This window comes from Pelodiscus sinensis, chromosome 1 (genome assembly GCF_049634645.1).
Source record: "Pelodiscus sinensis isolate JC-2024 chromosome 1, ASM4963464v1, whole genome shotgun sequence".
NCBI lineage: Eukaryota > Metazoa > Chordata > Testudines > Trionychidae > Pelodiscus > Pelodiscus sinensis.
This window is the reverse complement of record NC_134711.1, coordinates 38,296,845-38,323,867: the sequence shown is the minus strand read 5'-3', so window position 1 is coordinate 38,323,867 and position 27,023 is coordinate 38,296,845. Positions and strand designations below refer to the sequence as shown.

The 27,023-nt window shown below is 40.2% G+C and overlaps 1 protein-coding gene across 4 annotated transcripts in view; it reads right to left on the bottom strand.

Annotated features, from left to right (window-relative positions):
• GRM8 (glutamate metabotropic receptor 8) overlaps window positions 1–27,023 on the bottom strand; it is a 570,836-nt gene that overhangs the window by 419,906 nt on the left and 123,907 nt on the right. The gene's annotated exons all lie outside the window — the stretch shown is intronic.

The following is a 27,023-nucleotide window of genomic DNA, read 5'->3' as shown; positions in this document are numbered from 1 at the left end:
AAAAGTGAAGATAGAAAGAAGGACTTGTACAAATCACAAATCAAGAAAAAAGGTCATATCTTTCAGGAACTTAATATTTCACTGTTACTTTTATACAGTACTGGGAAGAAAATTAAGATTTCTCTCTTTCACATTTTGTTTTGATTTTTCATGGTTTTAACTGGGTATCCTGCATAGCAACACACAGTAATACAAAACTAAGCAATTGGATTATGCCAGAAGATTTTTTAGAACTATATTAGCTATATACATATATAGGAAAAATTAATGCCTTAGTGATAAGCTATATAAAGTCAGTTACTTTGCATGCAGACAACAGAAGTGATTTTAAATAAATACAAAGCAATATGGTTATACTATTTCTGAAGACTAATTAAAATATTTAAAGAAATATCTGCATTGCATTTATGCATCTAGAAAGACCACAAAATAAGGAACCTGATAGGGCTCAGTCATAACTTTGCTTTCTGGAATAAGTAAAATTTGGAAGGGTTAAAAGGTTATTGCCTAGAGGTAACATTTATTGTCAATTTTGTGCATATTGTCAATTTTGTATTTCTTCGGTGAAACAAATTATAAAATGTTTATAATAGTTTGTAAAGAGTATGATTTCAAACAATGGTGAAGGGAAACACTTGAAATATTTATCAACTAGTCATGAAGATTACCACAAAATACTTTGATGGGGAATGTAGAATGCCAACTAATTATCCCAACATTATTGTCCAATGGCCAAGGAAATATTGTGTCATTAGCATAAAGAAGGAAAGATGATTTTGTAATTAAGGCAAAAGAAATGGGGTTTAGGAACACTGGTGTCTTATCCCAGCTCCGGAGCCATCCTTACCCTTATGCAGAATAGGTGACTGCACAGGGCACCCAAAAATGTGGGGCACCACTGAGTTTTAATGTCCACCCACATGCCACTTCCTATTCCTGTTCTGTTGTTCTGCTTTCTCTGGAGAGGATCTAGTAAACTTAAAAGTGAAAAAGATTAGCAGACATTGAAACTGTGAAAGAGTCATTCAGGTGGTAATGAAGCCTTTTAATAGGCATTTGCCAACACCGGGTATATCCTGTCAATTTCTTAATTTAACGTGTTAGTCTATAGGACCTTCGTTTAAAACGTGCTTTTAAAATATTTCATTAGAGGGTTGCTGAAGATTATAAAATCACATTTCTAAAAAAATTGTCATCCCATACCCAGGTCTGCCATTAGGCATAGGAGCACCAGTTTAATAGTATGGCTTAGGGCTCCGTAAATCCTAAGGACATCCCTACCCAGCTCTGTCAGAGACTTTCTGTGAATTTGAGCAAGTTATTAAATCTCATATATCCTTAATCATTAGTTTTGTCATGTTGGCTCACAGAATGCCACTTTGCAAATCTTAAGGGGAAGTTTCTTCACTGAACAGTTACTCAGTGGTGTTCACCATAGCATCAGTCATTTTATCCCAGCAATGGCTTTATTGTTACAGATTCTGGAAGCAGGACCCATGCCACTTTATAGCCATTAATTTCCCCAGTTTTGGTTTTCTTTCTGATATAAGGCCAGTGGCAAATCTTAACAACATGTTTATTTGGGAGCTAATAGTCTCATGCAGTAACAAGCCGCTTCAACCTAGACAAAGTAGGTATGCTTTGTGCACCCCTGGTTGAGGCACTGGAAAAGCCAGAACAACATTTTTTCAATGCCAAACAGAATTTATTTTAGGAAAGGGACAAGACTAAGCAAACAATGAGACTGTCCAGAAAACATACATGAAAAATGAACTGAAATTAATATACTTTGTCCATGAAAAATCTGATTCAACTTTTATTGACGTCAACAGGACTCTTTCCATGGAATTGGGCCTCGTGTCCATTGTCTAACTGACACAGAAGGGTACGCTGCAGTGTTGCACCATAAAACACTCATACTGAGCTTGATTCTCCACTGCCTTTCATCATGTGCACCCATTTAGTTTGATGCAAAATGGGTGTAAAATGCCACCACTTTGATTTGGCATTATTTTAGTGACTATGAGAGCTCAAAGACATGGGATAACTAGGCCATGCTAGTCATTTAACCATGCAGACAAAAAACAGCCTTGGAGTCAAGAACACTTAAATAAGACATTCTTAAAAAGCCTTTTCCTTAATCTTTGGGTGTTTCCATTGTTTCTTTTTCTATTCTATTTTGCTATTCATTATGTCTGTCCAGAAATACATTATAGATTTTCCTTTATAAAAGTCTATGTTGAAGATACCAGGAAAAAAGAATTAAATGCTTAGCTTCACACTCTTATTTTCCAAAGGAAACAAATTCATTATTTCTTGTAACCTGAACTTCTGTAAGCAGAAAGTCCATGAATGTGGGCTAGTCAGGCCGGGTGCTTTCAAATGCAGAATTAAGAGGTCCGGGGTTTGTGGGATGTTAAAAGAGAAAAAAATATATAGCTAAAGAGATACAGTAGCTCTTTTTCAACAATATTCAAAAGAATATTCAGCAGACAAGTTGTTTGAATGCACTGGATCAATAAACCATGAACTAAGAAATTATTCTTTAACTGTAACAACTCTGATTATGGACTGTAAACTTAATAAACCATATTTTAAATATCCCTAAATACATTTTTACATGACAGAACACAATGTTTCCTATGCAAAGGAGCTTTTATGGTCTATCAGTTCAGTAATATGTGTTTTCAAAATGCCCTAAATATGGCCTATATTGACACCAGAGGTTCTCAAATTTCATTGCACCATGACCTCCTTCTCACTACAAAAGTTACTGCAGAACCTCTGGAGGGTGGACTGAAACTTGAGCCCACCCAACATCTACTATGCCAGGTGAGGGACCAAAACCAAAGCTTGAGCTCCATCTACCTGGGCAGGGCCCCAAAGCCTTCATCCCCAGATAGGGGGCCTGTTATCTGAGTCCTGTTACCCAGGATTGAAGCAAAAGCCTGAGTCCTGGATAGTGGAGCTCAGGCTTTGTCCCTGGGCAGTGAAGACTGAGTTTCAATCCTGGGCAGTTAGATTTGGGGTTTGGTCTCAGGCTCCAGCAAATCTAACGCCAGTCTTGGTGATCCCATTGGTCCAGATATAGGGATGCTATCTGGAAATACCAACCACCTTCACATCAGCATGGGCAGGATTACAGTAATGCCTACAGGACAGATAGCTGTTTAATGGGGGATAATTCAAATATGTATGGACCTGATGAAAAAGAGCTGCAGATATCTACCTTCAGCTGCTGCAAGATTGACCATCATTGTTGCTAAGTAAAGGTGGGTGATATTTGTCTTCAAGCTAGATTCATGCCAACAAACAAGAAGTCAAGTGGGATTTCATCTTTTGATGTGTAGTGTGGGGGGAGGGGACTTTTTGCACACATCAACAGTTTTGCTTACTTAAAATGATGCAGCCTTCTGGTAATCCCCCATAGAGAAGCCAGGAAGATTTAAAAGCTGCTTCTGGAGATCTCCCCTTTCTGACAGCTGGTTCTTGGGTAGTGATGGAGCAATGACTAATTTCAAAATCAATTTTCTGCAAGATACAATTGACTGCCCCAGCACTTGGAACCATATCTGCTTCAGGCAGCTAACAGAGATACCAATGAAAGGTCTTATCCTATTACACAAAGAAAGCACATAAAAAAGAAGCCTCTTCTCAGTGACAGAAGGGCTAGTGACTTGTTTATTTTCAGGCAAGTGATAATCCACGACTATTGGCCTCCACAGAAGATTCACCACTTTATGATCCAGGGAGCACCCTACCCCCTAGGCCTGGGTTTTCTCTGGCATTCCAAGAAATTCAGTCTAAGGGAGACCCAGGATATAGAAGAATAGTAGGGGAAAATGCATGATCTTTAATTCTTCAGTGCAAGTGTCCAATAGGCACATGGCTCCTAAAAGTCCTTCAATTCAAGTCTTGGACAAATACTCAAAGGGTTCTTGCCCACTAGAGCTGTCAATTTTAAATATGAGCCACATGTTTCATATGAAATCTCTCTATATCCTTCCAGGCAAAGACAGATTACTTGGGAGCAGTTCACGAGATATAGGGAAGTGAATTGAGTAGAATAATCATAAAAGCAGGCATCCAAGATTCTTGAAAATTGTCAATGAGGAGTTAAACTAAAAGCTATAATATTCACTGATGCAGCTAACTTCCAACCTGCCCCAGTATATCAGCAATGACATTTAAAAAATACTTATTATAGCTGATGTTGTTGGCAACAGTTCAATTTCAAATGGCATTTTGCCATCTAATAATAAACTAAACAATTTTGCTAAGGAGTATAAATGCTTAGAAAGAAGTTTGCATAGTCAAACTATTTCATGTCAGTGATTTCTCATGTTTTATGTCTATCCTTAATCCTTAAAAGCCTTGTGTTTTATCACCACCTCTTCTGTAGAAAAGAGCTCTTTGTGAGCAAAAAAGCGTCACCTATATGAAATAGGTCCTTAGAGTCTGGATATAGAACACTTCTGAATGAGAACCGAGGTCGCTGTCTTCAAGCTATTACTCACATCTACAAATTGTCATATCTTTGTCTTAGTCTGCCATCACTGAATAAAAATTTGTGCCCATGGTAGTGTTAAATTCACTTGGTATAGATATTCAAGACTCAAGTGTTTGATTGGCCTTAATACCATCTCATGCTGTGATCAAACAAAGTAAACAGAGTTGTGTGTTGTTTTACTACCTGGATCATAAATCTCAAATCAACATTTTGGAGATGCAGTAAGTTTACTAGTGATTCAATAGTGGACATTCTTCTCACTCAGTACTAAACCATTTTCCCTGGGCAGCTGCAACAGTGTCCTCTCACTCACAGCTATACCTTGATAGCAGGGAAAGAAGACAATTCTGACATCTGTAAAAGGTTCAGCTCACCACTTCTGAGGAATCAGCTTGTAAACTGAACTCTTGAGATGTCAGACATGTATAGTATAGACTCTTTGGCTGTGTCTAAACTACATCCCTTTTTCAATAAAGGGATGTAGGTTAGGCACGTCGATATAGCAAATGAAGCTGGGATTTAAATATCCTATGCTTCATTTGAAAAATGGTGGCTACCACTTTTTTTTGAAAAGGGGCTTTTTTTAAAAAATGGCAGTTTAGACAGGGCATTTTCGACAGAAATGTCCCATTTCGAAAGATTCTGTACTCCTCATTTTTTGAGAAGTACAGGATCTTTTGAAATGGGGCATTTCTGTCAAAAATGCCACATCTAAACTGCTTCTTTTTTTTCAAAAAAGCCCCATTTTGAAAAAAAAGCAGCAGCCACTATTATGCAAATGAAGTGTGGGATATTTAAATCCCAGCTTCATTTGCAATATCAACATGCCTAATCTACATCCTTTATCGAAAAAGGGATGTAGTTTAGACACAGCCTTTAATTAAGAGGTTTTTCAACACCTGAAAGGGCCTTTTTGCAGGCCATGACCAATGCCCTCACCTTGGGGCTCCTGTATTAATTAGGTCTGTGAGATGGGCTGCTCTTCTTGAAAACTCAGGCACAAATCAGAAGTAGTAACCTGTGAGTCCCAAAAACCTTCAGACTAGGGTTATTTTTTGTTTTTAGGGTTTTTTTTTCATGATTGAGTGTTGGTATGGTTTGAGAGACTGGACTTTGTCCACAAGGATATTCCACAAATTCCATCCCAGGTAGGTGCTCTCTTTCCCAATCTTGCACTTGGTTGGATTTGCAATTAGCCCAGTCCCCTCTAGGGATCAAAGCACTGTGGTGAGTTATGCTAGATGTTCCTCCCAAGCTCTCAGCTGTATATGACCATATAATCTAAATAGGCTACCATATGAGCCAAGAACATGATCCATGAACCGTTGGAACATGGCTTAGGTCCTGTGGAGGCCAAAGGGCATAGGTCTAAATTGGGAAATGCCAGATGACAAACCAACCATAGTTTTCTCCTGGGAATGGGATCTGCCAGTATCTCTTCTTTAGATCTAACATGGTGTGCCAGGCTGTACCAACCCCACACTGGGGCTGCAGGAGTTAATCATCCAAATCCTTACTCATCCATAGATCATCACACCCATAGATTTACTTGAATCATAGAATACTAGAACGGACCTTGACAGATCATCAAATCCTGTCCCCTGCCCTCTAGGCAGGAACAAGCACCAGCTTTTAGATCATCCCTGATAGATGTATATCCAACCTTCTCTTAAATATCTCCAGAGATGGAGATTCCACAACCTCCCTAGGCAATTTATTCCAGTGTTTAACCACTCTGACAGTTAGGAAGATTTTCCTAATGTCAAACCTAAACTTCCCTTGCTGCAATTAAAGCCCAGTGCTTCTTGTCCTATCAACAGAGGCCAAGGAGAACAATTTTTCTCTCTCTTTCTTGTAACACCCTTTTAGGTACTTGAAAACCACTATCGTGTCCCCTCTCAGTTTCTAAACTAAACAAGCCCAATTCTTTTAATCTTCCCTCATAGGTCATGTTTTCTAGAACTTTAATCATTTTTGTTACTCTTCTCTGGATCTTCTCCAGTTTCTCCTCTTCTTTCTTGAAATGTGGTGCCCAGAACTGGACACAATACTCCAATTGAGGTCTAATCAGCATAGAGTAGAGCAGAAGAATGACTTTTCATGTCTTGCTCACAACACTCCTGTTAATGCATCCCAGAATCATGTTTGCTTTTTTTGCAATGGCGTCATACTGTTGATTCATATTTAGCTTGTGGTCCACAATGACCCCTAAATCCCTTTCAGCAGTTTTCCTTCCTAGACAATCATTCTGTATGTTTGAAACTGATTGTTCCTTCCTAAGTGGAGCACTTTGCATTTGTCCTTATTAAATTTCATCCTGTTTACCTCAGACCACTTCTCTAATTTGTCCAGATCATTTTTAATTTTGACCCTATCCTCCAAAGCACTTGCAACCCCTCCCAGCTTGATATCATCTGCAAACTTAATAACCATACTCTCTGTGCCATCATCTAAATCAGTAAGGGTCTGCAGGATCAGGCTTTCCAAAAAATGAACATAAACTTATTGGCTATGTCTACACTGGCCCCAAATTCCGGAAAAGTCATGCAAAGCAGGTAAGTCAGAATAGGGAAATCCGCGGGGGATTTAAATATCCCCCGCGGATTTAAATAAACATGTCCGCCGCTTTTTTTCCGGCTTGGCTGGCCCGATCCTCCGGAATAAAGCCCTTTTCCGGAGGATCTCTTATTCCTACCTTCCAAGCCGGAAAAAAAGCGGCAGACATGTTTATTTAAATCCGCGGGGGATATTTAAATCCCCCGCGGATTTCCCTATTCTGACTTACCTGCTTTGCATGACTTTTCTGGAATTTGGGGCCAGTGTAGACGTAGCCATTGAATTTAATATTGGTAATTGTTTTGCAAGCTGTGGGTCGCAGAAATATCTAAGTTACCTAGCACCATCTGAGTTTTAGCCAGGAAGTACTTTTTAGCAAATTCTCATAAGTAATTTCATGGCTCAGTATGTTAGTTTTCATCATCTGCTGTTCCAAAATGGTATAATAGGATATAACCATGTAGCTTGTCTTGTGCAATATGAAGTGTTAACATTTTAGAAAATATATTTTTTCCTAGTTGGCTGAAGTAGGTCAGGGACTCATTTGAAGTCATTATATATAATTACACACAAGAGATACAACAAAGAAGTATAATTTGATACCAGAATCTTGAATCTGTAAGATGTAGCATCTACAAAACAAATAAACCTGCTCTGAAACATAGATGTCTCTATTCACTGTGATGTACTTCAGGGGGAAATATTAAAAAGATTCTTTTGCATTATGCACATTTTTATATCTGAAGCAAATCTTATCACACCGTGCACTGCTATGGAACTCCAGGAGGATGAAAATCTTAGGACAGCTTGAACTGTCAGTGGTATATGCAGCAAAATCTATTGATAAATGTTTAATAGTGGCATTTCCCCAGTAAGGGATCTCCACTCTGATGTATTCACGTCACTTTATATCATGTCTTTTGCCTCTCTGAAAACCAGCTCCATTAAGTTATCCCATCATCTGTAAGCAACTTTCTAAATATTTTAAACCCAACTGCAGTTTAAACCCAGCCTCTCTATGATGAGATGAAGAAACTCTAGATCAAATGGACAATATTCATGCTGAAATCGGAGCACATGGGGAGGAGATTTGAGCTTGGGAATGACTTAGTTCTTCTTTTGCCATTTCACACATTCTCCAATCAGTAGATCAAACAGGAAACTAAGAATGGCTAGATAGCTTTAGGGACTTCTTAACCCATTACAATTCCTTTTCTACTTATTGGGGGGCAGACTTAATTATGTGTATCAGTTTGTTCATCTTGCTCAGAACTCTGAGCTCAGTGTGAGCTCTGATATTTCAAAGCCTTCTTAGCTGTATTTACTTCATTAGGGTCTGTCAAGTTACCCATTTTTTCAAGAAGTGTAATTGCTTGTGATGAATTATGAGAATATATAAAGAGAGATCAGTCTCACAATGAGCTAGCACAGCTGCTTTTTTAATTCGGTGACAATAAAGTTTTGTGATAGCTAGAAAATTGGATTCAGCTCCAGTCGTTTCTCCCTTTTTAAATTCATTCGCTAGCTGGTACTACAGAGTATATTGCTAGTAATTTAAGGGATTTAGGATCTCAGACCGTCACTAGGCAGCTTATTGACATCATGAAGAAGGGGAAATCCCTTGCTTTATCAGAAATTCTGTTCCGTTTAGTTCATAGGAGAATTAACTGCCTCAGCGGCTCTACTCACCACGGGGCAAACTCAGCTCTGAAGTAACAAGGTAGATTCTCCACTGAAGTCAGTAGAAGTTGCACCCACTTATGAATTGTTGCATGGACCTTCTTCCTGCTACAAGAGCCTTATCAGAGACTGGAAAATTTCTGGTGTTAATCATTAAGATGACAGTCCTTTCTCTTCCCCCGCCCTCACCTTTTCTCCCACCTGATAGAAGTGAAAACAGATTTTGTGTCATGTTTTACATACTTTTGATAATGAATTATTGGCTAAGTGGCAGTTGTGGAGGTACAGTAATGATAGAATAAAACTGAACTGGGGAAGTTGGGAGAGAATTATAAGTGAGGGTGAAAAATAATGTGTTCATACTGAACCAAGTCAGATCTCCCACTTTAAAAAAAAGTATTTGAATTTTAATGGACAATATATTCTATTAATGTATTGCACTGTAGTTGCCTCCTAGCTTCACAGCTAACACATATACAGAGATATAGCAACCATCATCTTGGCTGTTGCCATGGATCAAAGAACTAAAGTATGAACTTCTACTGTTTGAGCTACAGAACTAATAATGGACAGCTGTTCAGGTACCGAAAGATTTCAGATATCAACCTTGATAAATCCCACTAGGCATTAAGCAGGTTAGGTGCCTAACTCCCATTGACTTCAATAAGAGTTAAGTGCTTAACCCATTTAGGTGAGTAGGGGGATTTTCAGACATGCCTGTCTTCAGGTCCCTAAATATCTATGTAAATCTGACTCCCAGTCCTCTGACTGGGAGCAGTAGCACACTGTAGTACAGCTAATAAAATTAATATAATCCAGACCAAAATTGAAAATGTTAGTTTCTTTTGTGTAATTCAAAACTTTTCTTCCCCTTCAAAATATCCTTACTCCAGTGACGAGTAAGCATTGAGTGAAAAGAAAACTACCACCAAATAAGAAAGGCAGCACTTCACACACAATTCAAACTCATTTCCCTGAGAAAATTATTACACTATTGTGAGGGTAGAGCTGTACCGGAAGGAAAGAGTTAATACTTACCAATCCAGTCAGGATAGCAGAATCTTGCTATATATATTCTGAATTATCTGAATATAAAATGTGGTTGTTAGAGATTCTATATGTCACTCAAAGATAAATCCACCCATCAGTTTTGTCTAGTGTTTTTCTATATCAGCTTGTTCTTTCTTAACTCTGGTTTGCATGCCACATTCGAGGCACCAAGGGTCTATGAAGCTATTGCCCGCTTGTACCAGAATGTAGAAAGAATATATCTTGTCTCTGGCAGGTTTAGTATTGGCCACTGCCAACATCTGGATTAAACTTTACAAAAGGTTGTGGGACATATACCTGAGCTTGGGTGAGCAGGTGTAAACAGCAGAGTGAGGGAAGTATAATACAGTTCAATGAACACAACTACCCTATATTCATATATGGCGTAATACTGGGCTACTAAACATGCAGCCCGTTTATTTGCAGCCCACGGTGTGGTTTGGCTCAGCAAGGCTCAACATGCGACCCATGGGTGGGATCCTTTGAATGCGGCCTCTGCTGGGAATACACTTCACAATGACAAGGCATCTCCCAGGTAGGGTGATCATTGAAAGACGCAAGTGGACAGGCTGGCTGGAACAGATGTGTACAGGGTTTTGGTATTTCTAGCCCCCAGGGAGGAGGTGCTGGGAGCACCAGGGCATCATGGGAAGTGCTGGCTGCTTAGCACAGTGGGCAGAACCTGAGAGGTGCTGACTGGCTCAAACCAGCCATGTTTGGGTCCGGCACTGTGGCTAGGCAGCCCTGCCTCCGTCCTGCACAGAGAAACGGACTCCTGCATGGGGACGCAAGCTCTGCTGGGAATGCAGGACAGGGCTCCTGGGCACTTGTCCTTTTTTGTCTCTTGTGCCCAGCCTGACTCACCCAGCTCACTGCTCACTGCAGGGTGGAGCACTCTGTCTTGGAAACTTTTTCGGAGTAAAATCACTCCAAGAAATGCAAAATCTGAAGCTTCATGCTAAATACCCAAAACATTGGCATACAAAGAGGCTTTTTTTTCTACATTTGGCCCATCTACATAGGGTGAAATGTCGGGGAAAAACCCACTTTCGGAACATCTCTTCTTCCTCATGAAACGAGGTTTACAGGGAGGCTGACAATATGCATCCACTTTGCCAATATATTTTTCAGAGAAGCTTTCCTTGGATACCGGAAAAGCTCTGTAGTCTAGACATACCCTCAGATTAGAGAGAACCTCATTATTTGAGATTGGGTTCAGAATAGCCACAAGCAGTGACAGTGAACTGCATGGAATTCCTTTTCTCTGCTTTTGTTGAACTAGGGGTTGTTCTGGCCCGGTCATGATTTAAACCTGCTGAAGTCTACAATATGCTTTAACAACCTGCTAAAGATTTTGATGGATGAAGAATATCCAGATTTCTAAGCACTTATCATCACTCTCACACAGGGTCGTTTATGTCTGGCTTTGCTAGTAGACACACTGTGCCAACAATCTGCATCTCCCTAAAGAAGTATTTCTGTAGTCCAGTGCACATTTGATTTGTATTGGGGTACATCTAAACAGTAACATTATTTCAAAATAACTTAGTCCACGTCTACACAGCAGGCAGTTATTTCAAAATAATGTCAAAATAATGTCAAACTGGAGGACTTCTTACTCTGACTCCTGTAACCCTCATTGTATGAAGAGTAAGGAAAGTCAGAGGAAGAGTGCTTTTTTTCAAAATAAGCGCTATGTGATGCTCCCAATTTAGAAATAAGCTATTTTAAAATAAGCTACACAATTGACCTAGCTCAATTTGCGTAGCTTATATCAAGTTAAACCCTGCTGTGTAGATGCACTCTTAGGGTATGTGTACACTGCACGCTTATTTCAGAGTAAATATGTTCCAAAATAGCTTATTTTTAAATAGAGTATCCACACTAGAGGGAAGCCTCAAAATTAGTCTAAGCCAGGCTCCCCTAATGTGGACACACAATATTGATTTAGAGACCCAGGAAACACTGGAGAGAAATTAGTTTGAGTGGACCTGGTGAGGAGGTATTTCAAAATAGCAGCAGTGGAGTATCCACACTGCAGCTATTTCAAAATAGCAATTTCAGAAGAGGAGTTATTCCTCATGGAATGAAGTTTACAGAAGTCAGAATAAGTCACCCGTTATTTCGATATTATTTCAAAATAATAGAATTGCTGTGTAGATACTCGCATTGTTATTTTGGAATAATGCTAATTATTCCAAAATAACGGTGCAGTGTAAATGCACCCTTAGTGATTCTATACCATATCGTTTCTGAATCCACAGCAGATTTTAATCAACAAACTTCTTTTATTTTAAAATGCTCTTCTTTCAGTCTGTGACTGCATATACTAAAATAACTAATGATAAACAAGATTACACCAAATCAAGTTTTAAAATGCCAAGAAAATGGAATAAATATTGGAATAATCAAAAACCCAAGTGGTGGCTTCTGAGATACAATTTTGGTTAGCAATGCCAAAACAACCTGTGTCAATGCATATACAATTTGATTTTCACTTGTTAATATAAATTAACCCAAAAGCATTTTCACGTATCTGCTTCACTTTTCCATCTTTCCGTAGTAACCATATAAAGCTGATTGGAAACTGCCTGAAGAAAGTTTTCCATCAGAAGATCTTGATTTGATAAGATCAAAACTGTTTACAGGAGTATACTGATTTAATAACAAAAAAAATGATTTGCTTAAATTTGAATTCTTCGTTTGATTTTTGCATAAACAATCATGAAAAAGCCTCAATGATGCATTTCAACCTTATGAAAACTAAAAGGTTCAATAAGGTTACTTCAATAAATTTGAAATGAAACATTTCTGAATTTTCATTTGGCAGGAAATTTCAATTCTTTGATTTTTTGTTTCAACTCAGGACAAAATTTTTAAAATGTCAGAAATTTCTGCAGAAATTTTCTGTAGAAATTTTCCAGCTCTAGTCAGTCAATTCTAGTCAACAACATACACCACAAGCCTCGCCATTCACAAATCAAGTTGTTTTCCATAGTCTTTTACATCATTCAGGCTTTATAAATGAATGTTACTACTGATGCAAGTCTTTTCACACTCCATAATACATATTCTTCAAATGGACTTAATTTAGCTTCATTATACGGAAACAACTATTAACAATAAAATTACTAAGGAAAGATGAAAATGTTGGCTTTATAGAAGCAGATGTCACAACAGTCGGATACTAACAAAAAGACTGGCTGGTTTCAAACATACTCTTAGCATTCAGTTTCAAAGATGAATACATTGTGCCAGACATGAGAATAAAACTAAGGCTGTGTAACAATAATCTCATTCCATTCACTCAATTGCTTGCTACATAAATGGCCTCCAAAAGATGAATAAATTAGTCTGTGATGTAGATATTTTAAATACATTTCCTTACACCTAATTGTCGCACATAGCCATTGTGATTCCAATTTTCCCCAGCTCTTGGTAAACCTTTTAACTAAATTTCCGTCACAAAGTTTTTTTCTGTAGAGGAAATTTAAGAGTTTTTTACTTTTACATCTACTGGTATTCATAAGTATTTTATAAGAATACAAAAATATATACTTTTCCCCAAAAAAACTAGTATTCAATTCCATCTGAAAAGAGCTTTGACAAAAGAATGTAAAGTTTGCATATTAATGCACTGAAAGTGACAGAAATGTACAATGGGCAATCTTGATTCTGCCCAGATCTCTTATGAGAGTTATGGATAGGTGAACTGAATAAGAGTATAAGTATTATGTAATAGTTTTTAATTACATGATCACATTTGTCATATACTACAGTAGAACTTCATATAATTCTTTTTTTAGTTTGATTCATATGTTTAATATCTTTTTCGTTCTTTTGTATTTATTTTTATTGCCATACTGGTACAAAGTATCTTTACTGTCCTAGGCCAAATTTTCAAACATATGTATAAATGGCCTCATATTCAGAAATAGAAGAGCACCCATGAATCTCACATGAATCCTTAAGAGCTACAAGAAGTAAGAAACTTTGAAAAGTAAATCACTTATATTTAGGCACATTATTGTGGATTTAAGATACTAAATTTATAGCTTTCACATTTTGAATGTGTTGGCATTATGGTTATTATGATACACTCTCTCTGCACTAAGGTATATATTTTACCATAGTTCTCAACTTTGCCTTGTACTGACCCATTTTGACAGAAAAGTCAACAGCCTAGCTAGAGATCTGATTTTATACATATGTAATAGCTACACAGACATCATATGATATATATTATATAAACATATAATAAATAAATACTAATTATATTATCTGTATCATTTGATACATATAAATAAATATATCATATTATATACATCAGTATCATCAGCACAATCACAGTGCTCTCCTGAGACCTGTCGCAGTAAAAGGAGCAGAACATGGAGCCGCCACACCCTGCAGCCAGAGCCCCACAGCAGTAGCTCCTCTAGAGTGGCTGTACCTCCCCAACCCTGCCCCTCCTTTCTACCTCTCCCGTCTGGGGGCAGGCATCCTGCTTGAACCCAAGAGCACGACCAGGGTCAGCTACTGGTGAGCCTGGTGCCTGCCCCAAAGGGCTGTGCAGAAGAAGCTGTGCTGAAGAAGCCGCCGTCCATTGTGTTCTTCAGCCACTGCAGTTCCCAGGATAGCCCTGCAGAACTACAGTTACCAACTTCTATCTGTGGATCTCTGCAGCCGCAGATATAAATTTATATTTGTGCAGGGCTCTATTCACTAAACTTTTTCCTGTGCATCTAAGGTAGCCACACTGCACACCCGGGTCTTTCTGAAATACTTGAAGTCCCTTCCGCCTTCCCCATCAAGGCGTTTTCCAACTATCTATAGCAATTTCAGCACTAGAACTGTTAAAAAAAAAAGGTTTTAATAACATGAGACTATTCCCCCGCCACACTCACCTTTATACTCCTTGAATAAATTCTGCTCAAACTTTGAAACAATAATCTTCCTTAGAGCAGATAATAAAGGTGAGTAATCCTTTCCACTCTGAAACCAACAAAAGCTTTGCAATTATTTGGGGGGGGGGAGTGGGAGGGTAGGATTTAACCACAAGGCTGGAAAATCGTAAGATGAATATTTGGGGGAAGTTACAACAGATGGATAAAGTGAAAACTCTTCACTAATATTCTGGTTACATGCCATTATCACAGGAAGAATCTGAAGTCCTGGTGCAGTCGAGGAACTATGATGTGATTGGAATGACAGAGATTGGAATGACAGAGACAATAACACACATGACTGAAGCACTGAAAGAGATGGGTATACACTGTTCAGAAAGGACAGTTGGGGAGAAAAGATGAAGGAATTGCATTGTGGGTAAGAGAGCATATGATTGCTCAGAGCTCTAGCATAAACTGAATAAAAGCCTGATGAGTCTTTGGGTTAAGATTAGAGGTGAGAGCAACAAGGATAATATTATGGTGGGTGTCTGCTATAGATCACGAGACCAGGAGGATGAGGTAGATAAGACAATCCTGGACATTTTGGAGAGTGATGGAGACAATTTTGTGGTGCAAGTGCTAAAGGAACCAACTAGTGGTCATGCTCCTCTTGACCTGCTGCTCACAAACCGGGACGAATTGATAGCAGAAATAGAAATGGCTACGTCTACATTATGGAGTTTTTCCAGGGAACGTGTCTGCTCTTCTGAAATGTTTTTGGAAGAGCAGATGCGCTCTTTCAGAAGCCCTATAAACCTTGTTTCACAAGGAAGAAGGGCTCTTCCAAAAGAGGAGATTTTTCTCAAATTTCGGAAAAGCCTCTTCTGAAAAAAGAATCGGAAAAAAGTATGCAAATTGCAGAGTGCAATTTGATTACCTTTTTCAGAAAAAAGAAGTGTGGTATAGACATAGCCAGTGAGTGGACAACTTTGGTAGTAGTGATCATGAGACGTTGAGTTCAGGATCCTGACAAAAGAAAGAAAGTAGAATAGCAGAATACGGACTCTGAGCTTCAAAAAAAAAAAGCAGACTTTAACTCCCTCTGCAAATTGATGGGCCTGAAACCCTGAGAGGCTGATATAAAGGGGAAAGGAGTCCAGAGAACTGACTGTATTTTAAAGGAGCCTTAATGACAATGCAGAAACAAAGCACCCCAATGTGAAGAAAATATAACAAATATGGCAGGCTATCAGCTTCATTTAACAGGGAAATCTTTGGTGAGCTTAAAAACAAAAAGGAAGCTTACAAGAAGTAGAAACTTTGACAGATGACTAGGGAGGAGTACAAAAAATATTGCTAGAGCATGCAGCAGTGTAATCAGGAGGGCCGAAGCGCAAATGGGGTTGCAGATAGCAAGGGATTTGAAGGATAACAAGAAGGATTTCTACATATATGTTAGCAACAAGGTCAGGGAAAGTGTTGAACTGTTAAATTATATCTAGACTACAGGCTTCTTTCGGAAGAAGCTTTTTTTGGAAGAGATCTTCCAAAAAACTTCTTCCGAAAGAGAGTGTCCACACTGCAAAAGTGCATCAAAAAACCGATCTGTTTTCTCAAAAGAGAGCCTCTAGACTGTATGGATGCTCTCTCACATGTAAGCTGTGATTGCTATGGACAGAATGGCCACCAGGGCACCTGTGCTTTTCTTCTTTCTTCTTCTTCCGAAAGAACTCCCTTTTCCCCGTCCACACTCGCCTTTTTGCGAAAGAGCTCTTTCAGAAAAAGGCTTCTTCCTTGTAGAATGAGGATTACCAATGCTGGAAAAAAACTCACTGTTCTTTTGATTTTCTTGCGGAAGAACACAATTGCAGTGTAGACATTCCTCAGGTTTTTTCAGAAAAACAATTGTTTTTCCAACAAAACTCTGTAGTAGACATACCCTAAGATGGGGGAAGAGGTAGATATTCTAGGGTGTCTACACAGCAAAGTTATTTTGAAAAAACTTTACCAGTGTCTACACAGCCAAACTGCTATTTCGAAAGTAAATCAAAATAGCGGAGGGCTTATTTTGAAATTGGTAAACCTCATTCCATGAGAAATAGCGCCAATTTTGAAATTGCTATTTTGAACTAAGCGCTGTGGAGACATTTATTTCAAAATAGGAGGCCTCCAGCCCTTCCCAGTGTGCCCTGCTGGCTACTCTGGGCACAACCAAGAAAACTCCTCTCTCCCCAGAGCCCTTAAAGGGGTAGACTCTGACCACAGTGCCTGTGCCAGCTCCAAGCCTGCCAGCCCAGAGCCAGCAGTCATGGCACCTGACCCAGTGGCCCTACCATGAGCCAGGCAGCCAGTGCCAGCCAGCCCTCCACCACTCCCCAGGACCATTCTGCCAGCTCCCAGGAGCCTGCCAGGGGCCAGAAAAGGTGGGCGCCTGCCTGGTCCAGTGCAGAGATCAGGGACCTAATTCAGGTTTGGGGGATGCCTCCAATGTCCATGATCTCCACACTAAATGGAGGAATGCAACTGTCTACAAGCAGATGGCTGCCAGCCTGGCCACCAAAGGCCACATGCGAACCCAGGAGAAGGTTTGCATGAAAATAAGGGAGCTGTGGCAGGCGAATGCCAGGGCCACAAGGGGCAGCTCCCAACCAGGGGCAGACCCAGACCTCTGCCCCTATTTTGATGCTGTGAACCACATCCTGGGGGGCAGGACAATCCGTGGTCATCGATCCTGGGGCAGAGCTTGCTGCTTCCTGCTGCTCCAGCCCCTGCTACCTCCCCAGCTACCGCTCCTCCTTCCACTCCTCCTCCCCCACCCACTTCTTCCTCCCCACACTCCCAAGGGATGCTGAGACCCCCACACCCGCGGTGCTGGGAGACAGTTGGGACAGTGAGACCCCCAACCCTGAGCCCTGAGCTTCTCTTCCCTCTTCCTCTCCTTGCCTCCTCCTGCCAGCTCCCTCCTCCCAGGTTTCCCCTCCTCTCTCCCACCCTCCCTCCTCCCATATCCCACCTTCTTTCCCCAGTCTCACCTCAGTTTCATTCTCCCCTCACCCCCATTCTGTTCAATAAAGAGACTTTGTTGTAATGAACACGTGTCTTTTAGTGTACAGCAGGAAGGGGTGTTAGGGAGGGGTAAGTGGAAGGATGTGAGGGAGGAATGAGGCACAAGCCCCCAGTGGGGCACACCAGGGAGACTGTTACTGCCTGCAGAACGTGCTTTGCTGTCCCTCAGCGAGGTAGGCAAGCAAGCAGGGAAACCTTAGAACCAGCTGTCCGGGGGGTGAGGTCCCTTTAAACACAGGTCTCAGATAGCCTCAGGCAGCAGCCACACAAAGTAAATCCTGACCTGATGCCCTGCAAGAACAAGTTCCGGCGGCCTTAAATGTGATTCAGTGTCCTATCAGTGTGGATGCGCTATTTCAAAATAGCAAAACACCATTTCGAAATGATTTTGTGTCTAGAATAAGCTATTTCAAAATAATGCTGTAGTGTAGACATACCCCTAGGCTACGTCTACACTGGCCTCCCTTTCGGAAAAGGGATGCTAATGTAGCACGTTGGAATAGGCAAATCCGGGGGGGGATTTAAATATCCCCCGCGGCATTTGCATTAACATGGCTGCCGCTTTTTTCCGGCTTGGAGATAAGGTAGGAAAGTAGGAATAAGAGATTCTCCGGAAAAGGGTTTATTTTCCGGAGAATCACGTCTAGACTGGTGCTTTTCTCTGGCTTATCTCCAAGCCGGAAAAAAGCGGCAGCCATGTTAATGCAAATGCCGCGAGGAATATTTAAATCCCCCCCGGATTTGCCTATTCCAACGTGCTACATTAGCATCCCTTTTCCGAAAGGGAGGCCAGTGTAGACGTAGCCCTAGGGTGTAGGGATAGGGTTCAGAGTGACCTACACAAATTGGAAGATTGAGCCAAAAGAAATCTGTTGAGATTCACCAAGGACAAGCGCAGCATCCTACACTTAGGATGGAAGAATCCCATGCTACAGGCTGGGATTGACTGGCTAAATGGGAATTCTGCCGAAAAGGACCTGGGGATTACAGTGCATGAGAAGCTGTATATGAGTCAACAGTGTGCCCTTGTAGCCAAGATGGCTAACTCCATTAATTTTCATTTTTCTTCATTTAAATTATTTAAATTATTACTCTGGGGTGGGGCGGACTGAGGGGTTCAGTATGCAGGCTTCCCTGGGAAGAGAAAACTACCCCAGCCTTCTCTCATCACAGTAGTTTGGAGTCAGATGAGAAGCCCCTCTCCATAGCCACTACAATTACAGCGAACACAGCTGGGGGAAGGGATGCGTGTCCCCTGGCCCTGGCTCTATTTCCCAGCCAGAGTGAGGAATGCAGCAAAATGTGCACTTTCCTCTCACTCCCTGATGAAGGGGAACAGCCAGCAATGTTCCTCTTATGAATTGCGGGAGAAGCTTCACCCATACCCAACCTCCCTAAAAGGTATCTGCAACATAGCAGACTTGGGGCTGTGGCAGTCTCAGATGAGGGGCATACCCCCACCCAGCCCCTTTCATATGTGTGATGATTCTGTCTCTTTTCTTTATGGTTTTGTGTGTCCCCATGCAACTGGGGGGAGCTGCAGCCTCCTTCCCCCTCCCCCTGCACAAAGGGCATGATCCCAGCCATTCCCTTTCACCTGCCTGGTGGTTCTGTCTCTTTTCGGTATGGTTTTAAGAGAAGAAATCCCATTCTGGGCATATTCTATTTTCCTGGCACAACCAAAACCTTACCTTTATTTAAGTTATTATGAAGCTGCATACTGAATTTGGTGTCCTAGCTCTTGTATCAAAACATAAAGTTGCATCAATTCTCCCATTTCATCTCACCTCTTGTTCACACCTATACCTCAAAACCTACCAGGATATCATCAGATCTAGAAGGAGTTATTGAGCAGACAAACTTTCTCCAATATATAGTGCGTTTTTACTTCTAAATACACTCCCTCAATTTCTCAGGAAAAAAAAGCCATTTGACATTCTTCATAAAATACATCAAAACACAAATTTTCATCAGTTCTCCCATGTCATCTTAGTATTTGTTCACACCTATAGCTGGAATGAAATTTAAGAAGCCAAAAAAAATGTCAAAACCTACCAGAATATCATCAGTTTTGCTTATATATCATGAATGTATTAATTCTATTCTCTAAATAGAATATTTGGAGCTTATGCTCCAAACACTTCTGTTAGTCTATAAGGTGCCACAGTACTCCTCGCCACTTTTGCAGATTCAGACTAACACGGCTACCCCTCTGATACAATTCTATTCTCATTACTCTAGACTTAGAAAGCATCAGGTGAAATAATATTAAATATCTTATTCCTTCGATTGACTATCCAAGAAACTGTTACAAGGTACACTACTCCAGCTTTGATAAGTCTATGTATAACCGCCACCAGGCAGATTTGAACCTAGGACCTATGTGTGTGGGTTCCATACTTCTCCTGGGTGAGGAAAGGCATCCCAAGCTTCAGAAACCCAGTTGAGATCCCGAATGAGCCCCCACTTGTAACCACCACCAGGCAGATTTCAACCTGGGACCTTAGTATAGGAACCTCTACTCTCTGAACTAAAAGCCAGCTATCTGTCAGCCCATGCTGTAGAGGTCTCTTATTCTTATCTGTTGCTGTGGTCTAGGTGCCACTGCATGGGACAGTGAACTACATTATCGGTATGTCTAGACTGCATCCCTCTGTTGGCAGAGGGATGCAGATTAGTCAGGTGGACATTGCAAATGAGGCAGGGATTTAAATATCCCGTGCCTAATTTGCATAAAATGGCCGTCACATTTTGCCGACTCAGCACTTTGTCGGCAAAAAGCAGCAGTCTAGAGGGGGATCTGTTGAAAGTGAATTCAATAGACGGTTAAGAGGTGACTTGATTGCTGTTTATGCACACCTAGAGGGGAACACGATTTTTGACAGTAGAGGGTTCTTTAATATTGTAAGCAAAGTCATGACTTGATCCAGTGTCTAGAAAATGAATCTAGAAAAATTCAGAATAGAAGATGCAATTTTTAACAGGGCGGATAATGAACCATTGGAACAATCTTTTCAGTTATCAGTCACTTAAAATTTTGAATTCAATCTGGATGTCTTTCTAAAAGGCATGTTTTAGCTCAAACAGAAGTTATGTGCCCTGATGGATTTACTGAAATTCTAAAGTTTGTGTTATTCACACAGTCAGATTAGATAGTAACAATGGTCCCACTTTATAATCTATGAATCTTAATCAACAGTAAGTCTTTTATTCCTATGAAGAGTCCTAGAAAAATGCCATCCTATTAAAGAAACCTGCTTATTAATAGTAGGTCTTTTGTGGGGTTATATTTATATTTTGTACTTGTATTAATAAAGACCAGGTAGACACATTTCCTACATAGAACCTTTCAAATATTGAGTCACCTACCATCAGCCACCCAATATCTGGCTGGAGTCACCAGATTTAATTTTGGGCTTTTTTTAAGGCCATGTCTCTACATGCAGGAAGATCGATGCTATAGCAGTCGATCTTCTGGCTTTCAATTTAGCAGGTCTAGTAAAGACCCACTAAATCAAATGCTGAGGACACCCCCATCAATACCAGTGCTTCTACTCCTCTTGAACAATAAGGGAAATTGACGGAGCATTTCTCCCATCCACCTCTTGCTGAAGCTATGTTTTTCACATAACTGGAATTACGTACCTTAAAGCCAACCTTCCCTTTTAGTGTGGATCTGGCCTAAATCTTTACTATAGATAATACATATTAGTAAGTGTAAACATACTAGATTCAGTGGATCAGCAGGATCTGTGTCAACAGAGGAAGCTGTATTTGTGATGTCCCTCATTCTTGCATTTATAAGGGCATTTCCTCTACATCTGTCCATACATAGAATAGTACTTAAATTTTAATTTAGCAAGACATGAAAATTCTAGAGGAGAGAGTCACAAAATGTTGCCAAGTTGCTTTATAGCTTGTTACACCTAAAAATAATTAACTGTGAAACAAGGCCATGTGCTCCATGAAAAAAAAATAGGAACGGCTCAGCAACATGTGTAAGAAACTCATCCTGAATAAGCACAGCAGGTCATGTACTGAAAGACAGTAGGTGCATGTATACACAGAAACAAGCCAGGGAGAAAGGAAACAGGGAGAACTGGTCTCAAGTGATCCATTATGTTAAATCCCTTTTTCAATGCTCTGTTGGTACAAGTCTCATTGAAGAGGACAAAAATACACAGTCTTAATCTGATACCTAGGGAATATTCCCTGTGTAAGTGCTCTCCTTTGCCAATGTACTGCAGCAGACCGTTACCAGCCCTGCTCCTCCTCAGCACAAGGAACATATTGGGACAGACCAGGGACATATTGCACTTTGCATCTTTAGGGCCACTGGGGACTGCACCAGGAATGCAGGGAACACAACCCATCTTTCCTAATCCCTCTGTGCGCAGCACAGATATGGATATACTGAGAATCAGGGCTCTCTCCTACAAGAGAATTCAAGACATTTTGACAACATCTATTCCTTACATATCTGTAACAGAGTATCTAAAGTGCACATCCGTTCCATTAAACAGCTAGAAAGGTCAGTGTCACTTCAGCAGAGAATGATGAAAAACCCTATCTGCATTTCTGCCCTTTCCTCCAGCTTTTTGAAGACAGTGCCTTTTCACAAAGTCCATCTCCTCTAATCAATTTCTTTTGCTGAACACAGCTACATTAAACAACTTTCAGAGAACTTTTTGCATGTAATTAACTTTCATTAGCATTCTGTTTTTAATGAAGACTAAATATTTATTCTTCAGTTTTATTCTGCTTCCTAACAGCAGCCTCTGTTGCTCCTATTCTGGAACAAGTATTGGTCCAGTTCTGTCCACTGAGGCATTCAAACCACGTATCACAGCCATTGATAGATACTGTAGATGTACATCTATAGCTTTCTGAATAACTCTATAGACAGAAAGGTGTTCATGCTAATTGACATTAAAGGGAGTAATTATAGCTGGTTTTGCCCAGGTGCATTGGAGTGGAACCCATAATTTGGATGCACGTGCTGAGTAGTGCAAAGGGAGATGGGTTAGCTCTGCCATCAGCACTTACTAGCTCAATAGGGGTATGACTTGTTGGCAGGCCCGCCAACATGAGGGAGGTGAAAAGGCAGCAGTTGCCCTGGGGTCTGGTGATTCAAATGGACCTGGGGTTCTGGCCATCATGGCTGTGCCAGAGCGCTGGGCCACATGCCCTGGATATCACTAAGGGCTGTGGTGGAGGGAGGGTGGCACACTCTAGACAGGGTAGAAGGCTGGCTGTCCTCAGCCCTGCCCCTACCACCTTTGGCCCCACACCTTCCAGGAGCATGGAGTCAAGCGCGCACACACACATGCACTGCCCAAGGGTTTGCAGAGGCTGTTGGCTCTGTGGCTTGTTGGAACACAGACACGGATGTGACCCCATCCACCTTGAAAATTAGGAGGCACTGGCAATTCTGAACTGTCTGGCACAAGCTACATTTTCATAAAGGTGCACAAGAACTAATATTCATGATTCTACCTACCAGCAGCTTTTATTATGAAGACTTAATACCTTCTCTCCCCTTCCCCCCTTGCAAATCTCTTAGGAATGATAGATGTGCCCTGGCAGCACCCATATTGGCCCATAGTAAGGATATTGTGTAAGAGATGTTTAAAGAACTTCTAAAACTTTACAAATTTCTTGTATTTTTTCCATAAATCAACTTATTAAGTATGCTACGAATAAAGCTAATAAATTACCATTTGTAATTAGGCATAACAAACAATAATTAAACTGATGACATTTAAAATTAATTTTCTCTCCTGGAAAAAACACTGTTGATTTCAATGCTAGCCATCGAGATATTACTTCAAAAACAATGACATTCAAAACAAACACAATATTTCCAGACAGTTTTTTTCCAATTTTGTAGCACTTGAGTTACATTTTAGGCCAGGTTTCAGCAATTACCAAACTTTCTATGAACTGCTTCTCAGTTTTGTAGTTTCTGTTTGTCTCCATTGTAAGTAATTGCTGAACAGCTGCACGGTCATACTAACCAGTGCTAACAAGACAATACAAACATCTTAGCAATGATATTCAAATCACATAGTATTTGAGGCCTCAGAAAATCAGTAGTACTTCAAGGCCAAGTTCTGAAAATAGGACAAGAGAATCCTAAGACAGACTATAGTAAATGCGGTAGCAGTAATGAAGCATGCAGCTGTCTGAAACACAACACTCGTTGAATATATTGTTAAATTCCTTGATTTTGATTTTACTATATCCCTTAAAAGCATTACCTCCAAGTGACTGTTCCAGTAAAAGGAAAAAATACTGCTCTTTAAGGCCCCAATTCAGTAACATGCTTAACTCTGAGCACATAAGTAGTCCCGTTGACTTCATATGCTTAAATACCTTCATGAATAAGAGCTTAAAAGACAGTCTAGGCAGCCAGCAGAAGTGTGTGGGTGCACTCATTTTCTAGTTCTAAAGACCTTAGCTTGATGCACCATTCATACTGGTTTATATCACAAAGGGCTCTACTGAAGTTAGGGGCGATAAGCCCAGTATGGGAGGAAAATCAACGGGATTGCACTCACATGTTTTCCTTAGTAAGAATTATCAACAAACAGTGCAATTTTTCTGGACAGTACTGAATGCTAGAAGCAAAGCAGTAAAGTTTCATACTCACTAAAAAATTACTAACAAATTTAGAAACATTGTAAAATGTAATTGAGCTTTCCACTAGCTAGCAACGAAGAAATATGATGCCAAAAAGCGGGAACATTCATCTAATTTGTGTTCCCCTGGTTGAAAGAACCAAATATAGGGTGCTATACTCCTCCCTTGATTATATGCACAACTCCCTTTAGCGATAATGGGAATAATGCATATCTGCTGGGGGAGGGGAGAATAATTAAATAGTGCACTCAAAGTATATGCTGTTTGGAAGGGTTATTTTCTGTTTTTGTTGAAGTAATTGATGAACTGATGCCACCACTTTTGTTGCTGGTACACACTAAAAAATGCTAAGTAGAGGAGACAAGGTGGATGAGATAATATCTTTTATTGGACCAACTTCTGTTGGTCATAGAGACAAACTTTCAGGCTTACATTGCACACCTACTACTCTACGCTGGAGCCCATAGAGTGTGTCAAACAACAACCCATAATGGATGAGAACCTCATCCAGAAATATATCTTCCCTGAGCCCCCTTTTCTGGCCTTCCAACAATCCCCTAACTTCTCCAAGCACATCACCAGAATCAAGCTGCTCGCTGACCAGGACATGGCAACTCAAAGCAGCACCAGACCCTTCCAGAACAACAGATGCAGACACCGCTGCTACAATGATCAACACACCCCACTACACACCTTTCAAGATCCACGGGTCCTACACATGCTTATTATCACAACACATGAAATACTTCCTTCAGTGCACTAAATGCCACCAACAACACCTATGTGGGTGAAATGAGATATTCACTACACTCACACAAGAAAGAAAATGACAAAAGACTCTGAAGAGGGGATCTTGTAAGCTAGACATTTGTCTCTCTCTCTCTCTCTCTCTCCAACAGAAGTTGGTCCAATAAAAGCTACTAGAGAGACAGGGTAGGTGAGGTAATATTCTGAAACCAACATAGCTACACCACCACTTCACACAACTAAATAGAGAAGGACACCAATGTGGCATGGGGTAAATAGACACTTTCAGGCTATAACTATTCTGTGCTGCAACATTTTTCTGGCAGAAAAAGCATGACATAAATCATACAAAAACAGAATATGCTTTGAAAACATCAAAAATATTATGCCATAAATAAGTCCCCTGCCAGGGAAGAAAGCCTCAGGAGAATACTGAAAAACCCCTGAAAGAGAAAATGCTTCCAGGGAATGCCTCCCTAGACAAATCTCTTGCTAAGTAAAATGCCTCTGGCAAAACGCTCTTGGTAAAATGCTTCTGAGGGTTGCCTTTTTTGACAAAATCTGTGCTAGCTCACTGTGACCTCTCAGAGTAAGCGTTTCATCACTGTAAGCAGATCCCCAACAGTCCATCACTGAACAAAGCCTTCCTAATACACTATCTCAATGGGGCCCACAAATCAAAAATAGACCCAGATGCTTTCTCAGTCTGACTGCTATAATCATTGGTGACTAGTATGCCACTATGATTACAGCAGCCAATCAAGCAAGTGATTTCCATAGTCATACAATGGTTATTCAGCATAACCCTAAAGTCATTATGCAAATGACAGAGCTCTGATCGGCTAAAGAAAGCAAAAAATCCAGAATTAACAGGATTTACATACAATAGAGTTATTGGGAAATAATTGTGCAATTATGCAAATCAGATGCTTTCAGCCAATCTGGCTGCAGGAATTTGCATAAATGACAAAAGATATACAACTATACATCAGTAAGTGTATAGTAACCTTGGGCTCTGACTGGTTGAGACACTATTACTATAGTGTAAAGCTGAATTGACTGGACAACTCAATAACCCTAGTTATTCTTGTACTGAAATGCACTTTTTCCTCTCATCTCTGCTTTTAGTAGCTATCATAAATATGCCTGTTAATATGTATACTGACCTAAGAATTACATATGCCCCACAACAAACATGGCTACCTCAGTTCAATCTTCACTGGTCAGTCTTTTCTCACCTCTTCTCTTCTCCCTCTTGGAAAAATGAAATAAAAAACAAACAAAAAAGGCTAAGAGTCTAAGAGGATTCCTTTTCTAAATTCAAATTATACACAAGTAAGAACACAGAGTGGAGAGACAGTCAGAAGTTGGAGAGAGCCATGTTTATCATGGGCATGTAAGCAAGGAGTTGTGAGTACAGGGGCATATGCACTCTATAGCTGTTTAGAAAAATGTTATTTAGTCTTTACTTAGTAAAATCATACCTCATTAGCTAGTTAGATTTCAGGGCATTGAAGAAATTTGAAATAAGCAGCACAATAACAATTAAGTACCCTGGTATTACATTTACCTAAGGAGATTCAATTTCCATTTAATAATATAGGCTATACTTAAACATTATACTTAATAAAAGCTTCTATATTCAAATTAGAGCTGGTAGTAAAATTGAAATCTCTTCCCACAGAAACTTTCAGACCAGACTTAAAAGACCATTTTGTCTAATGGAATGGTGAAAATTGCCTGCCTGAAAGGCCATCAGTATGTGTGTGTTTCATGTATGACAAATGGGATCTGATTTTCATGAATACTGAGCCCCTACCACTTCAGTGGGAGTTGTGTACATTCAGCACCTCTGAATAATCAGGCCAGAGTGTACAATGAGATAG